The sequence below is a fragment of the Camelus bactrianus genome, chromosome 5 (genome assembly GCF_048773025.1).
Source record: "Camelus bactrianus isolate YW-2024 breed Bactrian camel chromosome 5, ASM4877302v1, whole genome shotgun sequence".
In the NCBI taxonomy this organism is placed as follows: domain Eukaryota; kingdom Metazoa; phylum Chordata; class Mammalia; order Artiodactyla; family Camelidae; genus Camelus; species Camelus bactrianus.
In genome coordinates, this window is record NC_133543.1 from 7498691 (window position 1) to 7521156 (window position 22466).

Here is a 22466-nt window from a genome sequence, read left to right on the forward strand (position 1 = left end):
TCTGGTTTCTCAGTCTGTTTCCTAGTGCCGGTTTGAAGTTCCTGCAGTTTTCACTGTAAAACCGGGTTGGAGCTACTACCTCCCCTTATATATGAATGGAGTGGAGTTTGCAACTGAAAAGAAACTTTGTGTTCCCAACAAGCTAGGTGAAGGACGGCTTTCACAGACACTTATCTCTCAGAACTGAGCATGTGGAGAGACGTTCGTTCATCTAGCACAAAGGGAACGGGTTGCAGGAGAAACTTTTACTCTGGTTTCTCAGTCTGTTTCCTAGTGCCGGTTTGAAGTTCCTGCAGTTTTCACTGTAAAACCGAGTTGGAACTAGTACCTCCCCATATATATGTATGGAGTGGAGTTTGCAACTGAAAAGAAACTTTGTGTTCCCAACAAGCTAGGTGAAGGACGGCTTTCACACACACTTATCTCGCAGAACTGAGCATGTGGAGAGACGTTCGTTCATCTAGCACAAAGGGAACGGGTTGCAGGAGAAACTTTTACTCTGGTTTCTCAGTCTGTTTCCTAGTGCCGGTTTGAAGTTCCTGCAGTTTTCACTGTAAAACCGAGTTGGAGCTAGTACCTCCCCATATATATGTATGGAGTGGAGTTTGCAACTGAAAAGAAACTTTGTGTTCCCAACAAGCTAGGTGAAGGACGGCTTTCACACACACTTATCTCTCAGAACTGAGCATGTGGAGAGACGTTCGTTCACCTAGCACAAAGGGAACGGGTTGCAGGAGAAACTTTTACTCTGGTTTCTCAGTCTGTTTCCTAGTGCCGGTTTGAAGTTCCTGCAGTTTTCACTGTAAAACCGAGTTGGAGCTAGTACCTCCCCATATATATTTATGGAGTGGAGTTTGCAACTGAAAAGAAACTTTGTGTTCCCAACAAGCTAGGTGAAGGACGGCTTTCACACACACTTATCTCTCAGAACTGAGCATGTGGAGAGACGTTCGTTCATCTAGCACAAAGGGAACGGGTTGCAGGAGAAACTTTTACTCTGCTTTCTCAGTCTGTTTCCTAGTGCCGGTTTGAAGTTCCTGCAGTTTTCACTGTAAAACCGGGTTGGAGCTACTACCTCCCCTTATATGAATGGAGTGGAGTTTGCAACTGAAAAGAAACTTTGTGTTCCCAACAAGCTAGGTGAAGGACGGCTTTCACACACACTTATCTCTCAGAACTGAGCATGTGGAGAGACGTTCGTTCACCTAGCACAAAGGGAACGGGTTGCAGGAGAAACTTTTACTCTGGTTTCTCAGTCTGTTTCCTAGTGCCGGTTTGAAGTTCCTGCAGTTTTCACTGTAAACCGAGTTGGAGCTAGTACCTCCCCATATATATGTATGGAGTGGAGTTTGCAACTGAAAAGAAACTTTGTGTTCCCAACAAGCTAGGTGAAGGACGGCTTTCACACACACGTATCTCTCAGAACTGAGCATGTGGAGAAACGTTCGTTCATCTAGCACAAAGGGAACGGGTTGCAGGAGAAACTTTTACTCTGGTTTCTCAGTCTGTTTCCTAGTGCCGGTTTGAAGTTCCTGCAGTTTTCACTGTAAAACCGGGTTGGAGCTAGTACCTCCCCATATATATGTAGGGAGTGGAGTTTGCAACTGAAAAGAAACTTTGTGTTCCCAACAAGCTAGGTGAAGGACGGCTTTCACACACACTTATCTCTCAGAACTGAGCATGTGGAGAGACGTTCGTTCATCTAGCACAAAGGGAACGGGTTGCAGGAGAAATTTTACTCTGGTTTCTCAGTCTGTTTCCTAGTGCCGGTTTGAAGTTCCTGCAGTTTTCACTGTAAAACCGAGTTGGAGCTAGTACCTCCCCATATATATGTATGGAGTGGAGTTTGCAACTGAAAAGAAACTTTGTGTTCCCAACAAGCTAGGTGAAGGACGGCTTTCACACACACTTATCTCTCAGAACTGAGCATGTGGAGAGACGTTCGTTCACCTAGCACAAAGGGAACGGGTTGCAGGAGAAACTTTTATTCTGGTTTCTCAGTCTGTTTCCTAGTGCCGGTTTGAAGTTCCTGCAGTTTTCACTGTAAAACCGAGTTGGAGCTAGTACCTCCCCATATATATGTATGGAGTGGAGTTTGCAACTGAAAAGAAACTTTGTGTTCCCAACAAGCTAGGTGAAGGACGGCTTTCACACACACTTATCTCTCAGAACTGAGCATGTGGAGAGACGTTCGTTCATCTAGCACAAAGGGAACGGGTTGCAGGAGAAACTTTTACTCTGGTTTCTCAGTCTGTTTCCTAGTGCCGGTTTGAAGTTCCTGCAATTTTCACTGGAAAACCGGGTTGGAGCTACTACCTCCCCTTATATATGAATGGAGTGGAGTTTGCAACTGAAAAGAAACTTTGTGTTCCCAACAAGCTAGGTGAAGGACGGCTTTCACACACACTTATCTCTCAGAACTGAGCATGTGGAGAGACGTTCGTTCATCTAGCACAAAGGGAACGGGTTGCAGGAGAAACTTTTACTCTGGTTTCTCAGTCTGTTTCCTAGTGCCGGTTTGAAGTTCCTGCAGTTTTCACTGTAAAACCGAGTTGGAGCTAGTACCTCCCCATATATATGTATGGAGTGGAGTTTGCAACTGAAAAGAAACTTTGTGTTCCCAACAAGCTAGGTGAAGGACGGCTTTCACACACACTTATCTCGCAGAACTGAGCATGTGGAGAGACGTTCGTTCATCTAGCACAAAGGGAACGGGTTGCAGGAGAAACTTTTACTCTGGTTTCTCAGTCTGTTTCCTAGTGCCGGTTTGAAGTTCCTGCAGTTTTCACTGTGAAACCGAGTTGGAGCTAGTACCTCCCCATATATATGTATGGAGTGGAGTTTGCAACTGAAAAGAAACTTTGTGTTCCCAACAAGCTAGGTGAAGGACGGCTTTCACACACACTTATCTCTCAGAACTGAGCATGTGGAGAGACGTTCGTTCATCTAGCACAAAGGGAACGGGTTGCAGGAGAAACTTTTACTCTGGTTTCTCAGTCTGTTTCCTAGTGCCGGTTTGAAGTTCCTGCAGTTTTCACTGTAAAACCGGGTTGGAGCTACTACCTCCCCTTATATATGAATGGAGTGGAGTTTGCAACTGAAAAGAAACTTTGTGTTCCCAACAAGCTAGGTGAAGGACGGCTTTCACAGACACTTATCTCTCAGAACTGAGCATGTGGAGAGACGTTCGTTCATCTAGCACAAAGGGAACGGGTTGCAGGAGAAACTTTTACTCTGGTTTCTCAGTCTGTTTCCTAGTGCCGGTTTGAAGTTCCTGCAGTTTTCACTGTAAAACCGAGTTGGAACTAGTACCTCCCCATATATATGTATGGAGTGGAGTTTGCAACTGAAAAGAAACTTTGTGTTCCCAACAAGCTAGGTGAAGGACGGCTTTCACACACACTTATCTCGCAGAACTGAGCATGTGGAGAGACGTTCGTTCATCTAGCACAAAGGGAACGGGTTGCAGGAGAAACTTTTACTCTGGTTTCTCAGTCTGTTTCCTAGTGCCGGTTTGAAGTTCCTGCAGTTTTCACTGTAAAACCGAGTTGGAGCTAGTACCTCCCCATATATATGTATGGAGTGGAGTTTGCAACTGAAAAGAAACTTTGTGTTCCCAACAAGCTAGGTGAAGGACGGCTTTCACACACACTTATCTCTCAGAACTGAGCATGTGGAGAGACGTTCGTTCATCTAGCACAAAGGGAACGGGTTGCAGGAGAAACTTTTACTCTGGTTTCTCAGTCTGTTTCCTAGTGCCGGTTTGAAGTTCCTGCAGTTTTCACTGTAAAACCGAGTTGGAGCTAGTACCTCCCCATATATATTTATGGAGTGGAGTTTGCAACTGAAAAGAAACTTTGTGTTCCCAACAAGCTAGGTGAAGGACGGCTTTCACACACACTTATCTCTCAGAACTGAGCATGTGGAGAGACGTTCGTTCATCTAGCACAAAGGGAACGGGTTGCAGGAGAAACTTTTACTCTGCTTTCTCAGTCTGTTTCCTAGTGCCGGTTTGAAGTTCCTGCAGTTTTCACTGTAAAACCGGGTTGGAGCTACTACCTCCCCTTATATGAATGGAGTGGAGTTTGCAACTGAAAAGAAACTTTGTGTTCCCAACAAGCTAGGTGAAGGACGGCTTTCACACACACTTATCTCTCAGAACTGAGCATGTGGAGAGACGTTCGTTCACCTAGCACAAAGGGAACGGGTTGCAGGAGAAACTTTTACTCTGGTTTCTCAGTCTGTTTCCTAGTGCCGGTTTGAAGTTCCTGCAGTTTTCACTGTAAAACCGAGTTGGAGCTAGTACCTCCCCATATATATGTATGGAGTGGAGTTTGCAACTGAAAAGAAACTTTGTGTTCCCAACAAGCTAGGTGAAGGACGGCTTTCACACACACTTATCTCTCAGAACTGAGCATGTGGAGAAACGTTCGTTCATCTAGCACAAAGGGAACGGGTTGCAGGAGAAACTTTTACTCTGGTTTCTCAGTCTGTTTCCTAGTGCCGGTTTGAAGTTCCTGCAGTTTTCACTGTAAAACCGGGTTGGAGCTAGTACCTCCCCATATATATGTAGGGAGTGGAGTTTGCAACTGAAAAGAAACTTTGTGTTCCCAACAAGCTAGGTGAAGGACGGCTTTCACACACACTTATCTCTCAGAACTGAGCATGTGGAGAGACGTTCGTTCATCTAGCACAAAGGGAACGGGTTGCAGGAGAAATTTTACTCTGGTTTCTCAGTCTGTTTCCTAGTGCCGGTTTGAAGTTCCTGCAGTTTTCACTGTAAAACCGAGTTGGAGCTAGTACCTCCCCATATATATGTATGGAGTGGAGTTTGCAACTGAAAAGAAACTTTGTGTTCCCAACAAGCTAGGTGAAGGACGGCTTTCACACACACTTATCTCTCAGAACTGAGCATGTGGAGAGACGTTCGTTCACCTAGCACAAAGGGAACGGGTTGCAGGAGAAACTTTTATTCTGGTTTCTCAGTCTGTTTCCTAGTGCCGGTTTGAAGTTCCTGCAGTTTTCACTGTAAAACCGAGTTGGAGCTAGTACCTCACCATATATATGTATGGAGTGGAGTTTGCAACTGAAAAGAAACTTTGTGTTCCCAACAAGCTAGGTGAAGGACGGCTTTCACACACACTTATCTCTCAGAACTGAGCATGTGGAGAGACGTTCGTTCATCTAGCACAAAGGGAACGGGTTGCAGGAGAAACTTTTACTCTGGTTTCTCAGTCTGTTTCCTAGTGCCGGTTTGAAGTTCCTGCAATTTTCACTGGAAAACCGGGTTGGAGCTACTACCTCCCCTTATATATGAATGGAGTGGAGTTTGCAACTGAAAAGAAACTTTGTGTTCCCAACAAGCTAGGTGAAGGACGGCTTTCACACACACTTATCTCTCAGAACTGAGCATGTGGAGAGACGTTCGTTCATCTAGCACAAAGGGAACGGGTTGCAGGAGAAACTTTTACTCTGGTTTCTCAGTCTGTTTCCTAGTGCCGGTTTGAAGTTCCTGCAGTTTTCACTGTAAAACCGAGTTGGAGCTAGTACCTCCCCATATATATGTATGGAGTGGAGTTTGCAACTGAAAAGAAACTTTGTGTTCCCAACAAGCTAGGTGAAGGACGGCTTTCACACACACTTATCTCGCAGAACTGAGCATGTGGAGAGACGTTCGTTCATCTAGCACAAAGGGAACGGGTTGCAGGAGAAACTTTTACTCTGGTTTCTCAGTCTGTTTCCTAGTGCCGGTTTGAAGTTCCTGCAGTTTTCACTGTGAAACCGAGTTGGAGCTAGTACCTCCCCATATATATGTATGGAGTGGAGTTTGCAACTGAAAAGAAACTTTGTGTTCCCAACAAGCTAGGTGAAGGACGGCTTTCACACACACTTATCTCTCAGAACTGAGCATGTGGAGAGACGTTCGTTCATCTAGCACAAAGGGAACGGGTTGCAGGAGAAACTTTTACTCTGGTTTCTCAGTCTGTTTCCTAGTGCCGGTTTGAAGTTCCTGCAGTTTTCACTGTAAAACCGAGTTGGAGCTAGTACCTCCCCATATATATGTATGGAGTGGAGTTTGCAACTGAAAAGAAACTTTGTGTTCCCAACAAGCTAGGTGAAGGACGGCTTTCACACACACTTATCTCTCAGAACTGAGCATGTGGAGAGACGTTCGTTCATCTAGCACAAAGGGAACGGGTTGCAGGAGAAACTTTTACTCTGGTTTCTCAGTCTGTTTCCTAGTGCCGGTTTGAAGTTCCTGCAGTTTTCACTGTAAAACCGAGTTGGAGCTAGTACCTCCCCATATATATGTATGGAGTGGAGTTTGCAACTGAAAAGAAACTTTGTGTTCCCAACAAGCTAGGTGAAGGACGGCTTTCACACACACTTATCTCTCAGAACTGAGCATGTGGAGAGACGTTCGTTCATCTAGCACAAAGGGAACGGATTGCAGGAGAAACTTTTACTCTGGTTTCTCAGTCTGTTTCCTAGTGCCGGTTTGAAGTTCCTGCAGTTTTCACTGGAAAACCGGGTTGGAGCTACTACCTCCCCTTATATATGAATGGAGTGGAGTTTGCAACTGAAAAGAAACTTTGTGTTCCCAACAAGCTAGGTGAAGGACGGCTTTCACACACACTTATCTCTCAGAACTGAGCATGTGGAGAGACGTTCGTTCATCTAGCACAAAGGGAACGGGTTGCAGGAGAAACTTTTACTCTGGTTTCTCAGTCTGTTTCCTAGTGCCGGTTTGAAGTTCCTGCAGTTTTCACTGTAAAACCGAGTTGGAGCTAGTACCTCCCCATATATATGTATGGAGTGGAGTTTGCAACTGAAAAGAAACTTTGTGTTCCCAACAAGCTAGGTGAAGGACGGCTTTCACACACACTTATCTCGCAGAACTGAGCATGTGGAGAGACGTTCGTTCATCTAGCACAAAGGGAACGGGTTGCAGGAGAAACTTTTACTCTGGTTTCTCAGTCTGTTTCCTAGTGCCGGTTTGAAGTTCCTGCAGTTTTCACTGTAAAACCGAGTTGGAGCTAGTACCTCCCCATATATATGTATGGAGTGGAGTTTGCAACTGAAAAGAAACTTTGTGTTCCCAACAAGCTAGGTGAAGGACGGCTTTCACACACACTTATCTCTCAGAACTGAGCATGTGGAGAGACGTTCGTTCACCTAGCACAAAGGGAACGGGTTGCAGGAGAAACTTTTACTCTGGTTTCTCAGTCTGTTTCCTAGTGCCGGTTTGAAGTTCCTGCAGTTTTCACTGTAAAACCGAGTTGGAGCTAGTACCTCCCCATATATATGTATGGAGTGGAGTTTGCAACTGAAAAGAAACTTTGTGTTCCCAACAAGCTAGGTGAAGGACGGCTTTCACACACACTTATCTCTCAGAACTGAGCATGTGGAGAGACGTTCGTTCATCTAGCACAAAGGGAACGGATTGCAGGAGAAACTTTTACTCTGGTTTCTCAGTCTGTTTCCTAGTGCCGGTTTGAAGTTCCTGCAGTTTTCACTGGAAAACCGGGTTGGAGCTACTACCTCCCCTTATATATGAATGGAGTGGAGTTTGCAACTGAAAAGAAACTTTGTGTTCCCAACAAGCTAGGTGAAGGACGGCTTTCACACACACTTATCTCTCAGAACTGAGCATGTGGAGAGACGTTCGTTCATCTAGCACAAAGGGAACGGGTTGCAGGAGAAACTTTTACTCTGGTTTCTCAGTCTGTTTCCTAGTGCCGGTTTGAAGTTCCTGCAGTTTTCACTGTAAAACCGGGTTGGAGCTAGTACCTCCCCATATATATGTAGGGAGTGGAGTTTGCAACTGAAAAGAAACTTTGTGTTCCCAACAAGCTAGGTGAAGGACGGCTTTCACACACACTTATCTCTCAGAACTGAGCATGTGGAGAGACGTTCGTTCATCTAGCACAAAGGGAACGGGTTGCAGGAGAAATTTTACTCTGGTTTCTCAGTCTGTTTCCTAGTGCCGGTTTGAAGTTCCTGCAGTTTTCACTGTAAAACCGAGTTGGAGCTAGTACCTCCCCATATATATGTATGGAGTGGAGTTTGCAACTGAAAAGAAACTTTGTGTTCCCAACAAGCTAGGTGAAGGACGGCTTTCACACACACTTATCTCTCAGAACTGAGCATGTGGAGAGACGTTCGTTCACCTAGCACAAAGGGAACGGGTTGCAGGAGAAACTTTTATTCTGGTTTCTCAGTCTGTTTCCTAGTGCCGGTTTGAAGTTCCTGCAGTTTTCACTGTAAAACCGAGTTGGAGCTAGTACCTCACCATATATATGTATGGAGTGGAGTTTGCAACTGAAAAGAAACTTTGTGTTCCCAACAAGCTAGGTGAAGGACGGCTTTCACACACACTTATCTCTCAGAACTGAGCATGTGGAGAGACGTTCGTTCATCTAGCACAAAGGGAACGGGTTGCAGGAGAAACTTTTACTCTGGTTTCTCAGTCTGTTTCCTAGTGCCGGTTTGAAGTTCCTGCAGTTTTCACTGGAAAACCGGGTTGGAGCTACTACCTCCCCTTATATATGAATGGAGTGGAGTTTGCAACTGAAAAGAAACTTTGTGTTCCCAACAAGCTAGGTGAAGGACGGCTTTCACACACTCTTATCTCTCAGAACTGAGCATGTGGAGAGACGTTCGTTCATCTAGCACAAAGGGAACGGGTTGCAGGAGAAACTTTTACTCTGGTTTCTCAGTCTGTTTCCTAGTGCCGGTTTGAAGTTCCTGCAGTTTTCACTGTAAAACCGAGTTGGAGCTAGTACCTCCCCATATATATGTATGGAGTGGAGTTTGCAACTGAAAAGAAACTTTGTGTTCCCAACAAGCTAGGTGAAGGACGGCTTTCACACACACTTATCTCTCAGAACTGAGCATGTGGAGAGACGTTCGTTCATCTAGCACAAAGGGAACGGGTTGCAGGAGAAACTTTTACTCTGGTTTCTCAGTCTGTTTCCTAGTGCCGGTTTGAAGTTCCTGCAGTTTTCACTGTAAAACCGAGTTGGAGCTAGTACCTCCCCATATATATGTATGGAGTGGAGTTTGCAACTGAAAAGAAACTTTGTGTTCCCAACAAGCTAGGTGAAGGACGGCTTTCACACACACTTATCTCTCAGAACTGAGCATGTGGAGAGACGTTCGTTCACCTAGCACAAAGGGAACGGGTTGCAGGAGAAACTTTTACTCTGGTTTCTCAGTCTGTTTCCTAGTGCCGGTTTGAAGTTCCTGCAGTTTTCACTGTAAAACAGAGTTGGAGCTAGTACCTCCCCATATATATGTATGGAGTGGAGTTTGCAACTGAAAAGAAACTTTGTGTTCCCAACAAGCTAGGTGAAGGACGGCTTTCACACACACTTATCTCTCAGAACTGAGCATGTGGAGAGACGTTCGTTCATCTAGCACAAAGGGAACGGGTTGCAGGAGAAACTTTTACTCTGGTTTCTCAGTCTGTTTCCTAGTGCCGGTTTGAAGTTCCTGCAGTTTTCACTGGAAAACCGGGTTGGAGCTACTACCTCCCCTTATATATGAATGGAGTGGAGTTTGCAACTGAAAAGAAACTTTGTGTTCCCAACAAGCTAGGTGAAGGACGGCTTTCACACACACTTATCTCTCAGAACTGAGCATGTGGAGAGACGTTCGTTCATCTAGCACAAAGGGAACGGGTTGCAGGAGAAACTTTTACTCTGGTTTCTCAGTCTGTTTCCTAGTGCCGGTTTGAAGTTCCTGCAGTTTTCACTGTAAAACCGAGTTGGAGCTAGTACCTCCCCATATATATGTATGGAGTGGAGTTTGCAACTGAAAAGAAACTTTGTGTTCCCAACAAGCTAGGTGAAGGACGGCTTTCACACACACTTATCTCGCAGAACTGAGCATGTGGAGAGACGTTCGTTCATCTAGCACAAAGGGAACGGGTTGCAGGAGAAACTTTTACTCTGGTTTCTCAGTCTGTTTCCTAGTGCCGGTTTGAAGTTCCTGCAGTTTTCACTGTAAAACCGAGTTGGAGCTAGTACCTCCCCATATATATGTATGGAGTGGAGTTTGCAACTGAAAAGAAACTTTGTGTTCCCAACAAGCTAGGTGAAGGACGGCTTTCACACACACTTATCTCTCAGAACTGAGCATGTGGAGAGACGTTCGTTCACCTAGCACAAAGGAAAAGGGTTGCAGGAGAAACTTTTACTCTGGTTTCTCAGTCTGTTTCCTAGTGCCGGTTTGAAGTTCCTGCAGTTTTCACTGGAAAACCGGGTTGGAGCTACTACCTCCCCTTATATATGAATGGAGTGGAGTTTGCAACTGAAAAGAAACTTTGTGTTCCCAACAAGCTAGGTGAAGGACGGCTTTCACACACACTTATCTCGCAGAACTGAGCATGTGGAGAGACGTTCGTTCATCTAGCACAAAGGGAACGGGTTGCAGGAGAAACTTTTACTCTGGTTTCTCAGTCTGTTTCCTAGTGCCGGTTTGAAGTTCCTGCAGTTTTCACTGTAAAACCGAGTTGGAGCTTGTACCTCCCCATATATATGTATGGAGTGGAGTTTGCAACTGAAAAGAAACTTTGTGTTCCCAACAAGCTAGGTGAAGGACGGCTTTCACACACACTTATCTCTCAGAACTGAGCATGTGGAGAGACGTTCGTTCATCTAGCACAAAGGGAACGGGTTGCAGGAGAAACTTTTACTCTGGTTTCTCAGTCTGTTTCCTAGTGCCGGTTTGAAGTTCCTGCAGTTTTCACTGGAAAACCGGGTTGGAGCTACTACCTCCCCTTATATATGAATGGAGTGGAGTTTGCAACTGAAAAGAAACTTTGTGTTCCCAACAAGCTAGGTGAAGGACGGCTTTCACACACACTTATCTCTCAGAACTGAGCATGTGGAGAGACGTTCGTTCATCTAGCACAAAGGGAACGGGTTGCAGGAGAAACTTTTACTCTGGTTTCTCAGTCTGTTTCCTAGTGCCGGTTTGAAGTTCCTGCAGTTTTCACTGTAAAACCGAGTTGGAGCTAGTACCTCCCCATATATATGTATGGAGTGGAGTTTGCAACTGAAAAGAAACTTTGTGTTCCCAACAAGCTAGGTGAAGGACGGCTTTCACACACACTTATCTCGCAGAACTGAGCATGTGGAGAGACGTTCGTTCATCTAGCACAAAGGGAACGGGTTGCAGGAGAAACTTTTACTCTGGTTTCTCAGTCTGTTTCCTAGTGCCGGTTTGAAGTTCCTGCAGTTTTCACTGTAAAACCGAGTTGGAGCTAGTACCTCCCCATATATATGTATGGAGTGGAGTTTGCAACTGAAAAGAAACTTTGTGTTCCCAACAAGCTAGGTGAAGGACGGCTTTCACACACACTTATCTCTCAGAACTGAGCATGTGGAGAGACGTTCGTTCACCTAGCACAAAGGAAAAGGGTTGCAGGAGAAACTTTTACTCTGGTTTCTCAGTCTGTTTCCTAGTGCCGGTTTGAAGTTCCTGCAGTTTTCACTGGAAAACCGGGTTGGAGCTACTACCTCCCCTTATATATGAATGGAGTGGAGTTTGCAACTGAAAAGAAACTTTGTGTTCCCAACAAGCTAGGTGAAGGACGGCTTTCACACACACTTATCTCGCAGAACTGAGCATGTGGAGAGACGTTCGTTCATCTAGCACAAAGGGAACGGGTTGCAGGAGAAACTTTTACTCTGGTTTCTCAGTCTGTTTCCTAGTGCCGGTTTGAAGTTCCTGCAGTTTTCACTGTAAAACCGAGTTGGAGCTAGTACCTCCCCATATATATGTATGGAGTGGAGTTTGCAACTGAAAAGAAACTTTGTGTTCCCAACAAGCTAGGTGAAGGACGGCTTTCACACACACTTATCTCTCAGAACTGAGCATGTGGAGAGACGTTCGTTCATCTAGCACAAAGGGAACGGGTTGCAGGAGAAACTTTTACTCTGGTTTCTCAGTCTGTTTCCTAGTGCCGGTTTGAAGTTCCTGCAGTTTTCACTGGAAAACCGTGTTGGAGCTACTACCTCCCCTTATATATGAATGGAGTGGAGTTTGCAACTGAAAAGAAACTTTGTGTTCCCAACAAGCTAGGTGAAGGACGGCTTTCACACACACTTATCTCTCAGAACTGAGCATGTGGAGAGACGTTCGTTCACCTAGCACAAAGGGAACGGGTTGCAGGAGAAACTTTTACTCTGGTTTCTCAGTCTGTTTCCTAGTGCCGGTTTGAAGTTCCTGCAGTTTTCACTGTAAAACCGAGTTGGAGCTAGTACCTCCCCATATATATGTATGGAGTGGAGTTTGCAACTGAAAAGAAACTTTGTGTTCCCAACAAGCTAGGTGAAGGACGGCTTTCACACACACTTATCTCTCAGAACTGAGCATGTGGAGAGACGTTCGTTCACCTAGCACAAAGGAAAAGGGTTGCAGGAGAAACTTTTACTCTGGTTTCTCAGTCTGTTTCCTAGTGCCGGTTTGAAGTTCCTGCAGTTTTCACTGGAAAACCGGGTTGGAGCTACTACCTCCCCTTATATATGAATGGAGTGGAGTTTGCAACTGAAAAGAAACTTTGTGTTCCCAACAAGCTAGGTGAAGGACGGCTTTCACACACACTTATCTCTCAGAACTGAGCATGTGGAGAGACGTTCGTTCATCTAGCACAAAGGGAACGGGTTGCAGGAGAAACTTTTACTCTGGTTTCTCAGTCTGTTTCCTAGTGCCGGTTTGAAGTTCCTGCAGTTTTCACTGTAAAACCGAGTTGGAGCTAGTACCTCCCCATATATATGTATGGAGTGGAGTTTGCAACTGAAAAGAAACTTTGTGTTCCCAACAAGCTAGGTGAAGAACGGCTTTCACACACACTTATCTCGCAGAACTGAGCATGTGGAGAGACGTTCGTTCATCTAGCACAGAGGGAACGGGTTGCAGGAGAAACTTTTACTCTGGTTTCTCAGTCTGTTTCCTAGTGCCGGTTTGAAGTTCCTGCAGTTTTCACTGTAAAACCGAGTTGGAGCTAGTACCTCCCCATATATATGTATGGAGTGGAGTTTGCAACTGAAAAGAAACTTTGTGTTCCCAACAAGCTAGGTGAAGGACGGCTTTCACACACACTTATCTCTCAGAACTGAGCATGTGGAGAGACGTTCGTTCACCTAGCACAAAGGAAAAGGGTTGCAGGAGAAACTTTTACTCTGGTTTCTCAGTCTGTTTCCTAGTGCCGGTTTGAAGTTCCTGCAGTTTTCACTGTAAAACAGAGTTGGAGCTAGTACCTCCCCATATATATGTATGGAGTGGAGTTTGCAACTGAAAAGAAACTTTGTGTTCCCAACAAGCTAGGTGAAGGACGGCTTTCACACACACTTATCTCTCAGAACTGAGCATGTGGAGAGACGTTCGTTCATCTAGCACAAAGGGAACGGGTTGCAGGAGAAACTTTTACTCTGGTTTCTCAGTCTGTTTCCTAGTGCCGGTTTGAAGTTCCTGCAGTTTTCACTGTAAAACCGAGTTGGAGCTTGTACCTCCCCATATATATGTATGGAGTGGAGTTTGCAACTGAAAAGAAACTTTGTGTTCCCAACAAGCTAGGTGAAGGACGGCTTTCACACACACTTATCTCTCAGAACTGAGCATGTGGAGAGACGTTCGTTCACCTAGCACAAAGGGAACGGGTTGCAGGAGAAACTTTTATTCTGGTTTCTCAGTCTGTTTCCTAGTGCCGGTTTGAAGTTCCTGCAGTTTTCACTGTAAAACCGAGTTGGAGCTAGTACCTCCCCATATATATGTATGGAGTGGAGTTTGCAACTGAAAAGAAACTTTGTGTTCCCAACAAGCTAGGTGAAGGACGGCTTTCACACACACTTATCTCTCAGAACTGAGCATGTGGAGAGACGTTCGTTCATCTAGCACAAAGGGAACGGGTTGCAGGAGAAACTTTTACTCTGGTTTCTCAGTCTGTTTCCTAGTGCCGGTTTGAAGTTCCTGCAGTTTTCACTGTAAAACCGAGTTGGAGCTAGTACCTCCCCATATATATGTATGGAGTGGAGTTTGCAACTGAAAAGAAACTTTGTGTTCCCAACAAGCTAGGTGAAGGACGGCTTTCACACACACTTATCTCTCAGAACTGAGCATGTGGAGAGACGTTCGTTCATCTAGCACAAAGGGAACGGGTTGCAGGAGAAACTTTTACTCTGGTTTCTCAGTCTGTTTCCTAGTGCCGGTTTGAAGTTCCTGCAGTTTTCACTGGAAAACCGGGTTGGAGCTACTACCTCCCCTTATATATGAATGGAGTGGAGTTTGCAACTGAAAAGAAACTTTGTGTTCCCAACAAGCTAGGTGAAGGACGGCTTTCACACACACTTATCTCTCAGAACTGAGCATGTGGAGAGACGTTCGTTCATCTAGCACAAAGGGAACGGGTTGCAGGAGAAACTTTTACTCTGGTTTCTCAGTCTGTTTCCTAGTGCCGGTTTGAAGTTCCTGCAGTTTTCACTGTAAAACCGAGTTGGAGCTAGTACCTCCCCATATATATGTATGGAGTGGAGTTTGCAACTGAAAAGAAACTTTGTGTTCCCAACAAGCTAGGTGAAGGACGGCTTTCACACACACTTATCTCGCAGAACTGAGCATGTGGAGAGACGTTCGTTCATCTAGCACAAAGGGAACGGGTTGCAGGAGAAACTTTTACTCTGGTTTCTCAGTCTGTTTCCTAGTGCCGGTTTGAAGTTCCTGCAGTTTTCACTGTAAAACCGAGTTGGAGCTAGTACCTCCCCATATATATGTATGGAGTGGAGTTTGCAACTGAAAAGAAACTTTGTGTTCCCAACAAGCTAGGTGAAGGACGGCTTTCACACACACTTATCTCTCAGAACTGAGCATGTGGAGAGACGTTCGTTCACCTAGCACAAAGGAAAAGGGTTGCAGGAGAAACTTTTACTCTGGTTTCTCAGTCTGTTTCCTAGTGCCGGTTTGAAGTTCCTGCAGTTTTCACTGTAAAACAGAGTTGGAGCTAGTACCTCCCCATATATATGTATGGAGTGGAGTTTGCAACTGAAAAGAAACTTTGTGTTCCCAACAAGCTAGGTGAAGGACGGCTTTCACACACACTTATCTCTCAGAACTGAGCATGTGGAGAGACGTTCGTTCATCTAGCACAAAGGGAACGGGTTGCAGGAGAAACTTTTACTCTGGTTTCTCAGTCTGTTTCCTAGTGCCGGTTTGAAGTTCCTGCAGTTTTCACTGTAAAACCGAGTTGGAGCTTGTACCTCCCCATATATATGTATGGAGTGGAGTTTGCAACTGAAAAGAAACTTTGTGTTCCCAACAAGCTAGGTGAAGGACGGCTTTCACACACACTTATCTCTCAGAACTGAGCATGTGGAGAGACGTTCGTTCACCTAGCACAAAGGGAACGGGTTGCAGGAGAAACTTTTATTCTGGTTTCTCAGTCTGTTTCCTAGTGCCGGTTTGAAGTTCCTGCAGTTTTCACTGTAAAACCGAGTTGGAGCTAGTACCTCCCCATATATATGTATGGAGTGGAGTTTGCAACTGAAAAGAAACTTTGTGTTCCCAACAAGCTAGGTGAAGGACGGCTTTCACACACACTTATCTCTCAGAACTGAGCATGTGGAGAGACGTTCGTTCACCTAGCACAAAGGAAAAGGGTTGCAGGAGAAACTTTTACTCTGGTTTCTCAGTCTGTTTCCTAGTGCCGGTTTGAAGTTCCTGCAGTTTTCACTGTAAAACCGAGTTGGAGCTAGTACCTCCCCATATATATGTATGGAGTGGAGTTTGCAACTGAAAAGAAACTTTGTGTTCCCAACAAGCTAGGTGAAGGACGGCTTTCACACACACTTATCTCTCAGAACTGAGCATGTGGAGAGACGTTCGTTCATCTAGCACAAAGGGAACGGGTTGCAGGAGAAACTTTTACTCTGGTTTCTCAGTCTGTTTCCTAGTGCCGGTTTGAAGTTCCTGCAGTTTTCACTGTAAAACCGAGTTGGAGCTAGTACCTCCCCATATATATGTATGGAGTGGAGTTTGCAACTGAAAAGAAACTTTGTGTTCCCAACAAGCTAGGTGAAGTACGGCTTTCACACACACTTATCTCTCAGAACTGAGCATGTGGAGAGACGTTCGTTCACCTAGCACAAAGGGAACGGGTTGCAGGAGAAACTTTTATTCTGGTTTCTCAGTCTGTTTCCTACTGCCGGTTTGAAGTTCCTGCAGTTTTCACTGTAAAACCGAGTTGGAGCTAGTACCTCCCCATATATATGTATGGAGTGGAGTTTGCAACTGAAAAGAAACTTTGTGTTCCCAACAAGCTAGGTGAAGGACGGCTTTCACACACACTTATCTCTCAGAACTGAGCATGTGGAGAGACGTTCGTTCATCTAGCACAAAGGGAACGGGTTGCAGGAGAAACTTTTACTCTGGTTTCTCAGTCTTTTTCCTAGTGCCGGTTTGAAGTTCCTGCAGTTTTCACTGGAAAACCGGGTTGGAGCTACTACCTCCCCTTATATATGAATGGAGTGGAGTTTGCAACTGAAAAGAAACTTTGTGTTCCCAACAAGCTAGGTGAAGGACGGCTTTCACACACACTTATCTCTCAGAACTGAGCATGTGGAGAGACGTTCGTTCATCTAGCACAAAGGGAACGGGTTGCAGGAGAAACTTTTACTCTGGTTTCTCAGTCTGTTTCCTAGTGCCGGTTTGAAGTTCCTGCAGTTTTCACTGTAAAACCGAGTTGGAGCTAGTACCTCCCCATATATATGTATGGAGTGGAGTTTGCAACTGAAAAGAAACTTTGTGTTCCCAACAAGCTAGGTGAAGGACGGCTTTCACACACACTTATCGCTCAGAACTGAGCATGTGGAGAGACGTTCGTTCATCTAGCACAAAGGGAACGGGTTGCAGGAGAAACTTTTACTCTGGTTTCTCAGTCTGTTTCCTAGTGCCGGTTTGAAGTTCCTGCAGTTTTCACTGTAAAACCGAGTTGGAGCTTGTACCTCCCCATATATATGTATGGAGTGGAGTTTGCAACTGAAAAGAAACTTTGTGTTCCCAACAAGCTAGGTGAAGGACGGCTTTCACACACACTTATCTCTCAGAACTGAGCATGTGGAGAGACGTTCGTTCACCTAGCACAAAGGGAACGGGTTGCAGGAGAAACTTTTATTCTGGTTTCTCAGTCTGTTTCCTAGTGCCGGTTTGAAGTTCCTGCAGTTTTCACTGTAAAACCGAGTTGGAGCTAGTACCTCCCCATATATATGTATGGAGTGGAGTTTGCAACTGAAAAGAAACTTTGTGTTCCCAACAAGCTAGGTGAAGGACGGCTTTCACACACACTTATCTCTCAGAACTGAGCATGTGGAGAGACGTTCGTTCACCTAGCACAAAGGAAAAGGGTTGCAGGAGAAACTTTTACTCTGGTTTCTCAGTCTGTTTCCTAGTGCCGGTTTGAAGTTCCTGCAGTTTTCACTGTAAAACCGAGTTGGAGCTAGTACCTCCCCATATATATGTATGGAGTGGAGTTTGCAACTGAAAAGAAACTTTGTGTTCCCAACAAGCTAGGTGAAGGACGGCTTTCACACACACTTATCTCTCAGAACTGAGCATGTGGAGAGACGTTCGTTCTAGCACAAAGGGAACGGGTTGCAGGAGAAACTTTTACTCTGGTTTCTCAGTCTGTTTCCTAGTGCCGGTTTGAAGTTCCTGCAGTTTTCACTGTAAAACCGAGTTGGAGCTAGTACCTCCCCATATATATGTATGGAGTGGAGTTTGCAACTGAAAAGAAACTTTGTGTTCCCAACAAGCTAGGTGAAGTACGGCTTTCACACACACTTATCTCTCAGAACTGAGCATGTGGAGAGACGTTCGTTCACCTAGCACAAAGGGAACGGGTTGCAGGAGAAACTTTTATTCTGGTTTCTCAGTCTGTTTCCTAGTGCCGGTTTGAAGTTCCTGCAGTTTTCACTGTAAAACCGAGTTGGAGCTAGTACCTCCCCATATATATGTATGGAGTGGAGTTTGCAACTGAAAAGAAACTTTGTGTTCCCAACAAGCTAGGTGAAGGACGGCTTTCACACACACTTATCTCTCAGAACTGAGCATGTGGAGAGACGTTCGTTCATCTAGCACAAAGGGAACGGGTTGCAGGAGAAACTTTTACTCTGGTTTCTCAGTCTTTTTCCTAGTGCCGGTTTGAAGTTCCTGCAGTTTTCACTGGAAAACCGGGTTGGAGCTACTACCTCCCCTTATATATGAATGGAGTGGAGTTTGCAACTGAAAAGAAACTTTGTGTTCCCAACAAGCTAGGTGAAGGACGGCTTTCACACACACTTATCTCTCAGAACTGAGCATGTGGAGAGACGTTCGTTCATCTAGCACAAAGGGAACGGGTTGCAGGAGAAACTTTTACTCTGGTTTCTCAGTCTGTTTCCTAGTGCCGGTTTGAAGTTCCTGCAGTTTTCACTGGAAAACCGGGTTGGAGCTACTACCTCCCCTTATATATGAATGGAGTGGAGTTTGCAACTGAAAAGAAACTTTGTGTTCCCAACAAGCTAGGTGAAGGACGGCTTTCACACACACTTATCTCTCAGAACTGAGCATGTGGAGAGACGTTCGTTCATCTAGCACAAAGGGAACGGGTTGCAGGAGAAACTTTTACTCTGGTTTCTCAGTCTGTTTCCTAGTGCCGGTTTGAAGTTCCTGCAGTTTTCACTGTAAAACCGAGTTGGAGCTAGTACCTCCCCATATATATGTATGGAGTGGAGTTTGCAACTGAAAAGAAACTTTGTGTTCCCAACAAGCTAGGTGAAGTACGGCTTTCACACACACTTATCTCTCAGAACTGAGCATGTGGAGAGACGTTCGTTCACCTAGCACAAAGGGAACGGGTTGCAGGAGAAACTTTTATTCTGGTTTCTCAGTCTGTTTCCTAGTGCCGGTTTGAAGTTCCTGCAGTTTTCACTGGAAAACCGGGTTGGAGCTACTACCTCCCCTTATATATGAATGGAGTGGAGTTTGCAACTGAAAAGAAACTTTGTGTTCCCAACAAGCTAGGTGAAGGACGGCTTTCACACACACTTATCTCTCAGAACTGAGCATGTGGAGAGACGTTCGTTCATCTAGCACAAAGGGAACGGGTTGCAGGAGAAACTTTTACTCTGGTTTCTCAGTCTGTTTCCTAGTGCCGGTTTGAAGTTCCTGCAGTTTTCACTGTAAAACCGAGTTGGAGCTAGTACCTCCCCATATATATGTATGGAGTGGAGTTTGCAACTGAAAAGAAACTTTGTGTTCCCAACAAGCTAGGTGAAGGACGGCTTTCACACACACTTATCTCGCAGAACTGAGCATGTGGAGAGACGTTCGTTCATCTAGCACAAAGGGAACGGGTTGCAGGAGAAACTTTTACTCTGGTTTCTCAGTCTGTTTCCTAGTGCCGGTTTGAAGTTCCTGCAGTTTTCACTGTAAAACCGAGTTGGAGCTAGTACCTCCCCATATATATGTATGGAGTGGAGTTTGCAACTGAAAAGAAACTTTGTGTTCCCAACAAGCTAGGTGAAGGACGGCTTTCACACACACTTATCTCTCAGAACTGAGCATGTGGAGAGACGTTCGTTCACCTAGCACAAAGGAAAAGGGTTGCAGGAGAAACTTTTACTCTGGTTTCTCAGTCTGTTTCCTAGTGCCGGTTTGAAGTTCCTGCAGTTTTCACTGGAAAACCGGGTTGGAGCTACTACCTCCCCTTATATATGAATGGAGTGGAGTTTGCAACTGAAAAGAAACTTTGTGTTCCCAACAAGCTAGGTGAAGGACGGCTTTCACACACACTTATCTCTCAGAACTGAGCATGTGGAGAGACGTTCGTTCATCTAGCACAAAGGGAACGGGTTGCAGGAGAAACTTTTACTCTGGTTTCTCAGTCTGTTTCCTAGTGCCGGTTTGAAGTTCCTGCAGTTTTCACTGTAAAACCGAGTTGGAGCTAGTACCTCCCCTTATATATGTATGGAGTGGAGTTTGCAACTGAAAAGAAACTTTGTGTTCCCAACAAGCTAGGTGAAGGACGGCTTTCACACACACTTATCTCGCAGAACTGAGCATGTGGAGAGACGTTCGTTCATCTAGCACAAAGGGAACGGGTTGCAGGAGAAACTTTTACTCTGGTTTCTCAGTCTGTTTCCTAGTGCCGGTTTGAAGTTCCTGCAGTTTTCACTGTAAAACCGAGTTGGAGCTAGTACCTCCCCATATATATGTATGGAGTGGAGTTTGCAACTGAAAAGAAACTTTGTGTTCCCAACAAGCTAGGTGAAGGACGGCTTTCACACACACTTATCTCTCAGAACTGAGCATGTGGAGAGACGTTCGTTCACCTAGCACAAAGGAAAAGGGTTGCAGGAGAAACTTTTACTCTGGTTTCTCAGTCTGTTTCCTAGTGCCGGTTTGAAGTTCCTGCAGTTTTCACTGTAAAACAGAGTTGGAGCTAGTACCTCCCCATATATATGTATGGAGTGGAGTTTGCAACTGAAAAGAAACTTTGTGTTCCCAACAAGCTAGGTGAAGGACGGCTTTCACACACACTTATCTCGCAGAACTGAGCATGTGGAGAGACGTTCGTTCATCTAGCACAAAGGGAACGGGTTGCAGGAGAAACTTTTACTCTGGTTTCTCAGTCTGTTTCCTAGTGCCGGTTTGAAGTTCCTGCAGTTTTCACTGTAAAACCGAGTTGGAGCTAGTACCTCCCCATATATATGTATGGAGTGGAGTTTGCAACTGAAAAGAAACTTTGTGTTCCCAACAAGCTAGGTGAAGGACGGCTTTCACACACACTTATCTCTCAGAACTGAGCTTGTGGAGAGACGTTCGTTCACCTAGCACAAAGGGAACGGGTTGCAGGAGAAACTTTTATTCTGGTTTCTCAGTCTGTTTCCTAGTGCCGGTTTGAAGTTCCTGCAGTTTTCACTGTAAAACCGAGTTGGAGCTAGTACCTCCCCATATATATGTATGGAGTGGAGTTTGCAACTGAAAAGAAACTTTGTGTTCCCAACAAGCTAGGTGAAGGACGGCTTTCACACACACTTATCTCTCAGAACTGAGCATGTGGAGAGACGTTCGTTCACCTAGCACAAAGGAAAAGGGTTGCAGGAGAAACTTTTACTCTGGTTTCTCAGTCTGTTTCCTAGTGCCGGTTTGAAGTTCCTGCAGTTTTCACTGTAAAACCGAGTTGGAGCTAGTACCTCCCCATATATATGTATGGAGTGGAGTTTGCAACTGAAAAGAAACTTTGTGTTCCCAACAAGCTAGGTGAAGGACGGCTTTCACACACACTTATCTCTCAGAACTGAGCATGTGGAGAGACGTTCGTTCATCTAGCACAAAGGGAACGGGTTGCAGGAGAAACTTTTACTCTGGTTTCTCAGTCTGTTTCCTAGTGCCGGTTTGAAGTTCCTGCAGTTTTCACTGTAAAACCGAGTTGGAGCTAGTACCTCCCCATATATATGTATGGAGTGGAGTTTGCAACTGAAAAGAAACTTTGTGTTCCCAACAAGCTAGGTGAAGTACGGCTTTCACACACACTTATCTCTCAGAACTGAGCATGTGGAGAGACGTTCGTTCACCTAGCACAAAGGGAACGGGTTGCAGGAGAAACTTTTATTCTGGTTTCTCAGTCTGTTTCCTAGTGCCGGTTTGAAGTTCCTGCAGTTTTCACTGTAAAACCGAGTTGGAGCTAGTACCTCCCCATATATATGTATGGAGTGGAGTTTGCAACTGAAAAGAAACTTTGTGTTCCCAACAAGCTAGGTGAAGTACGGCTTTCACACACACTTATCTCTCAGAACTGAGCATGTGGAGAGACGTTCGTTCATCTAGCACAAAGGGAACGGGTTGCAGGAGAAACTTTTACTCTGGTTTCTCAGTCTGTTTCCTAGTGCCGGTTTGAAGTTCCTGCAGTTTTCACTGGAAAACCGGGTTGGAGCTACTACCTCCCCTTATATATGAATGGAGTGGAGTTTGCAACTGAAAAGAAACTTTGTGTTCCCAACAAGCTAGGTGAAGGACGGCTTTCACACACACTTATCTCGCAGAACTGAGCATGTGGAGAGACGTTCGTTCATCTAGCACAAAGGGAACGGGTTGCAGGAGAAACTTTTACTCTGGTTTCTCAGTCTGTTTCCTAGTGCCGGTTTGAAGTTCCTGCAGTTTTCACTGTAAAACCGAGTTGGAGCTAGTACCTCCCCATATATATGTATGGAGTGGAGTTTGCAACTGAAAAGAAACTTTGTGTTCCCAACAAGCTAGGTGAAGGACGGCTTTCACACACACTTATCTCGCAGAACTGAGCATGTGGAGAGACGTTCGTTCATCTAGCACAAAGGGAACGGGTTGCAGGAGAAACTTTTACTCTGGTTTCTCAGTCTGTTTCCTAGTGCCGGTTTGAAGTTCCTGCAGTTTTCACTGTAAAACCGAGT